This window comes from Alosa alosa, chromosome 4 (genome assembly GCF_017589495.1).
Source record: "Alosa alosa isolate M-15738 ecotype Scorff River chromosome 4, AALO_Geno_1.1, whole genome shotgun sequence".
Classification (NCBI taxonomy): domain Eukaryota; kingdom Metazoa; phylum Chordata; class Actinopteri; order Clupeiformes; family Clupeidae; genus Alosa; species Alosa alosa.
The window spans coordinates 36,161,499-36,170,496 of NC_063192.1; the positions used below are offsets into that span (position 1 = coordinate 36,161,499).

The following is an 8,998-nucleotide window of genomic DNA, read 5'->3' on the forward strand; positions in this document are numbered from 1 at the left end:
CATCACTCATTGGAAAAACTTGTTAACAGACTATATATCATTAGAAGACCTATCAACTACAAACTTAATCAATACTCAGGATACAACCTCTCCTTGGTACCCCTTTATCACCTACTTACAGTCCTGACCCTCTTTGCCTGAGTTCCATCTCCACACCATCATAACACACTTCATCAACAGATACACATATCATCGAACACTAGGCAGGGGAGGGTAGCTGGAACTATTATTATTATTATTATTATTATTATTATTGTTATTATTATTATTATTAGTAGTAATATAAATAGCATCCCCTTCTTTCCCTCCCCCTTTTATTTACATTCTCTGATAACTTTACTAATTTCACTCTCTGCCTCTCCCATCGTTATTCTGATGGGGCCCCATTGGATGGCTTGGGAGACTCGGTCCTGGCGGGTCGCTGTGTGGTTTTGGCATTGGTTGGGTCCTGTGGGTTATCTATTGGCCCTGGGCCCCCGGTGTGCACCCTCCTCATACGCTTAGGCCATCCTTAAAAATATTTTTGTTTGCAGTAACAGCCAAAAAAAATTAAAAATGGGTCGGTAGGTAGGTCAATATTTTTTTTTTCAAGATTCAAAGTATAAAAAAAAAGTACAATTTTGGTCATGGTGATTACGTAGGAATGAATTTACACAAATGTGCATATCGTGGACGTAACTGACTGGGTCTTCAACCCCGTGCCTTCAGGCGCACCATTGCAAACCTCATTCTGATGCAGGTTATATAGACCAGCCTTTCTCAAACTTCTTTGACCTGAGGCCGGTCATGGCAGACTTTTGGGTCATAAGGCTCATCTACATGTACCCAGAAAGAAGGCTACAATAGCTCTTGGCCACATTATATTGAAATTTGACTATACAATACTCAATGCTATACAGTGTATTATACAGTCTCTGCTCTGTTTCTAAGGGGCGTTCCAAAAACAACGCCGTTCTATTAAGTTTCGTTAAATAAATAAATAGCCTTCCAACAGGTTGAAGCGGAGCTTTGATACCAACGTTATCGATTAGTTTCAGTTTCTCTCCGCGAGACGCCGCATTGAATGAATGCTCATACCACCACTTAATTGTAGGGCTCCATGTTTAATGACATCGATAGCAGAAACATTTGTTTTTTTTTCGCCGATCCGCGGTTTCTTGATCAACTCGGCGCAGCAAATTATCAGATGAAGCACCGGGCCTAATTTCACTCCACGACTCCGCGGACCAGCAGTCTCCATGTTGCGGACCCATATTTTGAGAAATGCTGAATAGACCACAACCAATTTCAATACTCCGACACGGTCACCGTTAGACTAGGGGAGAAGGAATGAGAAAAGATCTGGCCACAGTTCTTCCAGAACCGTGCCAAGTAAAAGCGTTATCAGTTTGTGTTGATGAAACGGCGTAGGCCATAGTGTGACATGCGTAAAACCAATGGTGTAGAGATGACGCCACAGGTTTTTTTTAAGTGAGCCACGTTTGCATGTAGGCAATTTATATTCACAATACTTGGGCCTACTAAAAGAAATATTATTTTATTGCATTTGTATTGGTTGTTTAGAGTAAAAAAAAAAACAATTGGTCGGTATTAACGCAAGTTTACAACCGGCAAGTCGGTCGGACTAAAAGGGGAAAAAAATAAATATTTGGGTCGGTTCTAAATTGACAGGGTCGGTCGGGTTACGGCAAACGAAAATATTTTTAAGGATGGCCTTATGCACACGCCTTGTCCTGAAAGCACACAGCAAGCTTACTCTCTTTTAATTGCACTACATGTTAGGTGACATACATAAACAAAAACTACAAAACAGGCTAGGGTAAGAGTGGAGTGCAGGTAGATGCCTCATCAGGTGTCTATCTGCATGTCTCACTTATTTTAATGCACACATTGAGGAGGCATACATCTTACACAGGGTAAGTGTGGTGTGCATGGGGAAATCCTGACAGATATTCACCATGCATGCCCACTTCTTTTAATGCTACACTCTAGATAGACCCCTCAACCTAGCCATTCACATACTGTACATATTTAGGTCAAGAGTGGCGTGTTGGGTGAAGGTCTGGGGGCGAGGTGTGGTTGGTCGTGGTAGTGGGGGATGTGTGCATATGCTGGGGGCCTGGGGCGATGGGTGGCACGCAGGTCCTCCCCTCTGTCAGCTCGTCGCAGTATAACTGCGGGGGCTGGGTGGAACTGTGGCCATTAATGGGTGCCCAGGTTGGCAATCAGTCAGGCAATCAACCAGGCAATCAGTTATTCCTATTATTATACTTATCTTTAATAGAATAATTACAACTCCTCTCCTCTGAAACCCTCCCTCTCTATGTTCCAGCTTCTCTCCTCCTGGCCCAACAGCAAGCCAGCCTTATACATATGCACACACACACACACACATCATCCTCACATACTCACTACCCCTCACCCCCATCCCCACCCCCATCCCAACACCACCTCATTCACACTCTCAGAGCTACCATCCGCACCCCCCCCCCCCATCCCCCCTTCTTTTCATTCCAGTCATCAATTTCATCCCTGATAATCATTTCTGTAATTATCCTGGACGCAAATCATCCTTAGCCTTTCTGTTATTAATGTTATGTTGTGTTATGTTTGTGGAAGCCAAGTCAATGTGATGTCTTGTTAAGTTACAGTATGTGTTTGTGTAATGTACATCTGTTTGTCGTATGTAGTATTCTGGTGCATGTCGTAGTGTTGCATTTTCTGTAATGTCAATGACGTTTGCAAATAAAAAAAAAAAACAGCGGGGATGCCCGCAAGGGAATAATGACGTCACCGGGCACAGATGCGAGACCAGTCTGAAAAGCTACTGGGCACAGATGCGAGACCAGTCTGAAAAGCTACTGGGCACAGATGCGAGACCAGTCTGAAAAGCTACTGGGCTCCGACAACCTCAAGCAACGTCTAAACTTTTGAAGAACTATTTTCTCTTATTTTTTTATTTTTTTTTTTCACGAAATCGCAATAAATCATTCGGACCTCATAAAAGTAGACTACTGTGTGAAGTTTATTTTTCTTGTGTTAGCAAGTAGCCGTGTAATAAGCGGGATAATGTATAGAACGCCGGTCATTATCGGGAAATAGGTCCCGACAGGGCAAAGCGGACCCCGACGCGCAGCGGAGGTGGAGACCGGCGTTCTATACATTGTCCCACTTAGCTTACGTAAGCTAGCAGGCTAACGGTATAAATTTGTTTTACGGGCGGCAGATATATCAGACCAGACGCTATTAACGGTTACAACAATGGTATAATCAGATAGTAAATAGTTTATTTCTCATCTTAGATCTACAAATCTAAGCAAAATAATGTCACACAAATTACATTTCAACAGATTCAGCAGCCATTACCGATGTTATCCGCAATCTTTGTTTACTTTTCACAGCTGTTTCAGACGTTGCTGCAAAGGATTATGGGTAGAAGGGAGCATGAAGTGTGCATCGATGCTGCCTCCAAAAATGACCGTTATTCAGGAAATCTTTGTTTCTTTATTATATCTTATCTAAATCTTTATTATATCTAAGAAGGCAGCAAAATTAGTTTTTTCGGTTTAGAATCGCACTTGCTGCCTCGCTCCCCAGTTAGATATCTTAAAAGGAAGCAGTTCTTACTGTTTCGAACAGACCAATAGTGAAATAAGAGTCGTACATACATACATACATACATACATACATACATACATACATACATACATACATACACACAGTTAGGAACAAAATTATTCATACCCCTGGCAAATGTTGATCTAATGTTGGTTTTTCTTGACCAATATGTTTGTTCTGACTGAAAATGGCACTGCCACATGCCAAAAAGTTGTAAGACAATGTGGTAGAAAGAAGGGTTTTCATCATTTTAAATTTTTTTATGAAAAATTAACTAATACATTTTTATAGCTATTATCCAGTCCCTCCAGGAATTCGCAATGTTGCAATCGCAACAATTAACGCAAATTCAGCAAATCTCCGCAAATTCTGGGCAATCTTGCAATTTTGTCCAAACACCGCAACTTTTTTACAAATTTGACCAATCATCGTAGTTTCTCTGTGAAATTTTACCTACCACAACAGTCCCTCGCGCACAATATTGAGCCAGAGGCCACACTCACCTCTGCAGACACCAGAGACTGCCCTATAACTTGTTCTTTCCTCTGCGGTTTTGATGGCAATAAATAGAAAGCTAATGTTAATGATCTGCTTACTTGCATCTCTCAACCTGGTGGTGCTAAACTATCTAGTCTATGAGTAAGTCAAGTCAAGTTTATACAGCGCATTTCATACACAGAGGTCATTCAACGTCATTCAAACAGTAATAACAAACAAAACCATAGAAGGGCAATATACTGTAGTCATAATATAGTTAAAAAGGTAAAGGTCATAATAAAAAGAAAACATAAAACGCACAAGGTACCAGGTGAAATCGCAACTATTTTTGCAATTGTCACTTCCTTTCGCAAATCAGCCATTTTAGGTTGCAACAATCTCAAAAAATCCTGGATGGACTGATTATCCACTGTGGGTATGGTGTTCTGGTGGTTGAAATATTTTCACCCCATCCAAAAATCATGGATGCTGATCATGTTCTCCAAACATGCGCACCTCAACTTAACCTTTATAAGGGCACACCTGGACAAAGAATTTAGCTATCGCTGGATTTTTTTACCCAGGGACATGAGATTGGCATAAAAAAGCATTAAATCCCAATGACGTCATGGGAGGACTATGAAGGTCCTTGAATTGAGGCAGGTATGCATGTACGATGGCTGGTGCTGTAGATTTGCATACTGCTTTAAATAGTTTTGTTTGTATTATCAAAATAACAAGTGATGTTTTACTTGTATAAGTGATGTTTTACTTGAAACTACAAAACACATTAAACAGTATGCCACCATTACATATCCAAGGTTTGATTTTTGTTGTGGTTGCACTGCTTCTGAGATGGTGTTATTTAGCTCTGTGTGGTGTGTTGTGGTTGCACTGCTTCTGAGATGGTGTCATGTACAGGCGCGCGGGAACCTACAGTATTTTTGACCAGGGGTGCTGAATAACAAAAATAATAGATGTCCGAAGAAAAGAAAAGTCCTGGGCAGCCACAAATTCCAATGTTCCACGACAGCACTCCGAGCTCCGAGTCCACTGCCACCCTAACCCCTTAGCCTATTCATTAGCCTATTTCAGTATAGCTAAGGAAAATTACTTTTCTGATCATCAAAACCACACCAGAGATGTTAGGCTTTAAATATAGGCTAATAATCAGGCTGCAATGATCTTGCAAATAATTTGTGAATAGCCTAAAGTGTGTCATCTCCACAGCAAGTATGTGTCCTAATAATTTCTATCTTAGCGACTAGGATAGTGAATGATTTCACTAGCTATGCATTTATTATTTTTGCAAAACTGTAAAACACAATTAAAGTTTCTTTCAGCTTATCCATGTTTTTTTTGAACGTGTAAATCGCATAGAATATGTATCAACCATAGGCCCAGTGCTCGAATTACGTGGGAGCCAGAGGGAGCCGAGCTCCCATAGAGTGAGGACTGGCTCCCATGAAAGCAACAAAGTCAAAAATCTGAGGGGGTCTCTCATATCTGAAGGTGTCTGGCATTGCAATTTAATCTTAAACAACCGCTCATTATCCATCCCTGTGCGATCTCTTACCATTAAAGACGTTAAATTAAAATATAGGCTACTACGGGACGTAGACCTACCCTACGCTCTTGAACGCAGCATGACACTTAACCACCACACCATATGAGCAAACCGTATACGATCGTTTTGACAGCACTCGCAAATCTGAAGAAGTCACCCTGCTTTGATGCGAGTGTTTTGTCTATTTACATAGGCGTTCATTGGGCTAGCCTATATGGTTTGATATGTGCTGAAAAGTCCTATTTGCTGTTGAACTTGCGCTTCACCTCTTCTATGTTGATTGACAAAGCCATAAATTATGGCCCATAATGCAGCCTACAATGATTGTGTTGTCTGATGATCTGTAGCTATCCTCTGCCATTCAGAGCTCCAGAAAGTTCCCAGATATTTCGAAACACCTGTTAGCAATCTCTGATGTCGGAATATTCAATGGCCACCCGACAACATCTCAGTGCAAACTCCAAAATTGTTAGTCTATTAATTTTCCACGGTTCAACAATACTAGAACATAGTTTGGCTGCAATGGCTTATAATTTCTGCCAGTTAGTGCTTTTTCCCTGTGTATAAGTTACACTACATGCATTATTGTGTTTGACACTGAGGATAGCCTATCTGAGATGGTGGTCTGGTTCAAATGAGTCACGTTGTGAAATTGAGAATGGCACAGACTAAATTGTTTACTCTATTTCTTTGTATTGTGAAATTGAAATGAAATATGGACTATTACAATCAATAATATTTTGAAATTAATTAAAAGCAATCAATTTATATGAAAAATCTATGTCTGTTGTGTGCGTGTGTCAAGGTAAAGCCTAGGCCTACCGTGCTCATATACGCCTAGGCTATTTCATCGCCTTGTTAGGCTATGCACGGGGTGTGCCAACTTTTTATGAGATAGAGAGACCCCCTTAAAGACAAAAAGATAATTCGAGCCCTGCGTAGGCCTACACACTTGATCGCTATCACATAGATGAAACCACGCTACGGTTCTTACAGTAACTGACTCACGTTCACGTTGATCTCTATAACTGTTAATTTTTAGTAGCCAATATTCGAACCTTTCCATAACCCTTTTTTGCTATTTGACTCATCATTTCACATACAAAAATATAAATAATGTCAGACAGCGAATTAGTAATTATTTAAAAATATATATAATATTTTTTAAAAATCTATCTCCTGCCAGCAGGGGGTGCTGCAGCACCCTCAGCACCCCCCTCCCCGCGCCCTTGGTCATGTAGCTCTGTGTGGTGTGTCTCCTCAGATCACAAGTGGATTACACATCAGCTGCTGTTCTGAGGACTCACAGGACCAAAGGCCTCACTGGACCAGACAGGACACCAAGAGCAACAGGATCCGAAATACACACACACACATACAGTCACACACAAGCACACACACACACACACACTTATGTGCCTTGGATTGAAACGCAGTTCAGCCCAGGGTATCCAAAGAAACATCCATCCAAGCACCTGTACAAGAAACAAACAGCACATTGGTGGACATCTGAATATCTGAAGAAGACAAAACCATACAAAGACAAAACCCATAGGACAAGGCGAGTCCTTCTGCGATGGATAACCATAACTCAATGCACACACCCACGCGCACACACACACACACGCTGACTGTCTGACATGTCGAGCGCTCTCTCTCCCTGGGTTCATATTAGTGGTTATTTTTTCCATCATATTTATAAAAACATGTCAGTTTTTTAAAAAAGACAATGTCACCTTCATGTAGTTCCAGGTGCTGATTGAAATGATTGCAGATCTGGTCGAACGGTCTATAACTTTAGGTGGCGCCAGCTGACGTTAATGGAAGGATCGATATGTTTTGCAAATGCAAATGTTTCTTGTAGGTGTTTAAGTTATGCGTGCTGTTTCTGTGAGACACTCATTCTTAGAATTTTCCCATCTGTTGTCATGTTCTGTGTTGAGAGTTGAGTGAGTAGTCCTGTGTATGTAAGAACTGGCGATTACCCAGCAGTAATGAGCGAACTGGTTATTACCCAGCTGTAATGAGCGAACTGGTTATTACCCAGCAGTAATGAGCGAACTGGTTATTACCCAGCAGTAATGAACAAACTGGTTATTACCCAGCTGGTTATTACCCAGCAGTAATGAACGAACTGGTTATTACCCAACTGCTTATTACCCAGCAGTAATGAACGAACTGGTTATTACCCAGCTGGTTATTACCCAGCAGTAATGAACGAACTGGCGATTACCTAGCAGTAATGAACGAACTGGTTATTACCCAACTGGTTATTACCCAGCAGTAATGAGCGAACTGGTTATTACCCAGCTGGTTATTACCCAGCAGTAATGAGCGAACTGGTTATTACCCAGCTGGTTATTACCCAGCAGTAATGAGCGAACTGGTCATCGACCCCCAACTGACGTACAACAAGCCATCTCCATGGTGATGTCCAACGAGCCTTCTCCATGGTGCACCTCCGTCCTGTGCTGGAATACATGGACTAGGTGCTGCCCTTACCCCCTCTACCTCTCCATCCCTTACCCCCTCTACCTCTCCATCCCTTACCCTCTACCTCTCCATCCCTTACCCACCCTACCTCTCCATCCTTCTTTATCTCTCTCTTTCCTCTAGGTGCTGCCCTTACCCCCCTGTACCTCTCTACCCCTCTATCTCTACCCTTCTTTCCTCTCTCTGTCTCTCTCTCTCTGTCTATCTGACTTTCACACACAGTACTGTCTTTCCTCTCTTGGTCTAAAGAATGATTTTGAATGTAAATGTCAATAATGTTCATAGTATGTATTTGTATTTTGTTTTCTGTTGTGTGTGTTGAAAGTGGTATAGAAAGCATGTTATGTACAGTGATATTTTAAGATTTGATAAGGCTCTTGGCTGTTCTTTCATTTTTTTTAGGACGACAGTGTTTGAATTTAAACATGGATGACATTCAAGGTAATACAGTATGCCTGTCATTTGGAATCATAGATATTTGTACAGCGTTTGGCCTTCAAAACTGTGTCAACACTTACAGAGAGATACAGTATATCTCATTGACAAATGGAGTGTGAATAAAAAAAAAGTTGTGTCAGAGACATTGGTCGCTAATTGTCTACCTGATCTGAATATGTAGTTGTAACAATTACAATACTTTTTACATCATATACTGGGCTCATGAGAAATAGTGTAGATTAGTGATTTTTACTAGTTGACAGGTTTTTCCATAATAGTTAGTCGTTGTACCACTGCTAATACCAGCTGTTAAGTGTTCATCTTTAGATTATCTGGCAGTGTTCATTTTTAGATTATCCGGCAGTGCTCATTTTTAGATTATCTGGCAGTGTTCATCTTTAGATT

The 8,998-nt window shown here is 41.1% G+C and overlaps 1 protein-coding gene across 2 annotated transcripts in view; it reads left to right on the forward strand.

Moving 5' to 3' along the window:
* frmd4bb (FERM domain containing 4Bb) overlaps nt 1–8,734 on the forward strand; it is a 71,919-nt gene extending 63,185 nt beyond the window's left edge. For both annotated transcript variants that reach the window (XM_048241742.1, XM_048241741.1), the window contains exon 24: nt 6,927–8,734. The gene's annotated coding sequence lies outside the window, so the exon portion shown is untranslated. The remainder of the gene's footprint in view (nt 1–6,926) is intronic.
* The last annotated feature ends 264 nt before the right edge of the window (nt 8,735–8,998 follow it).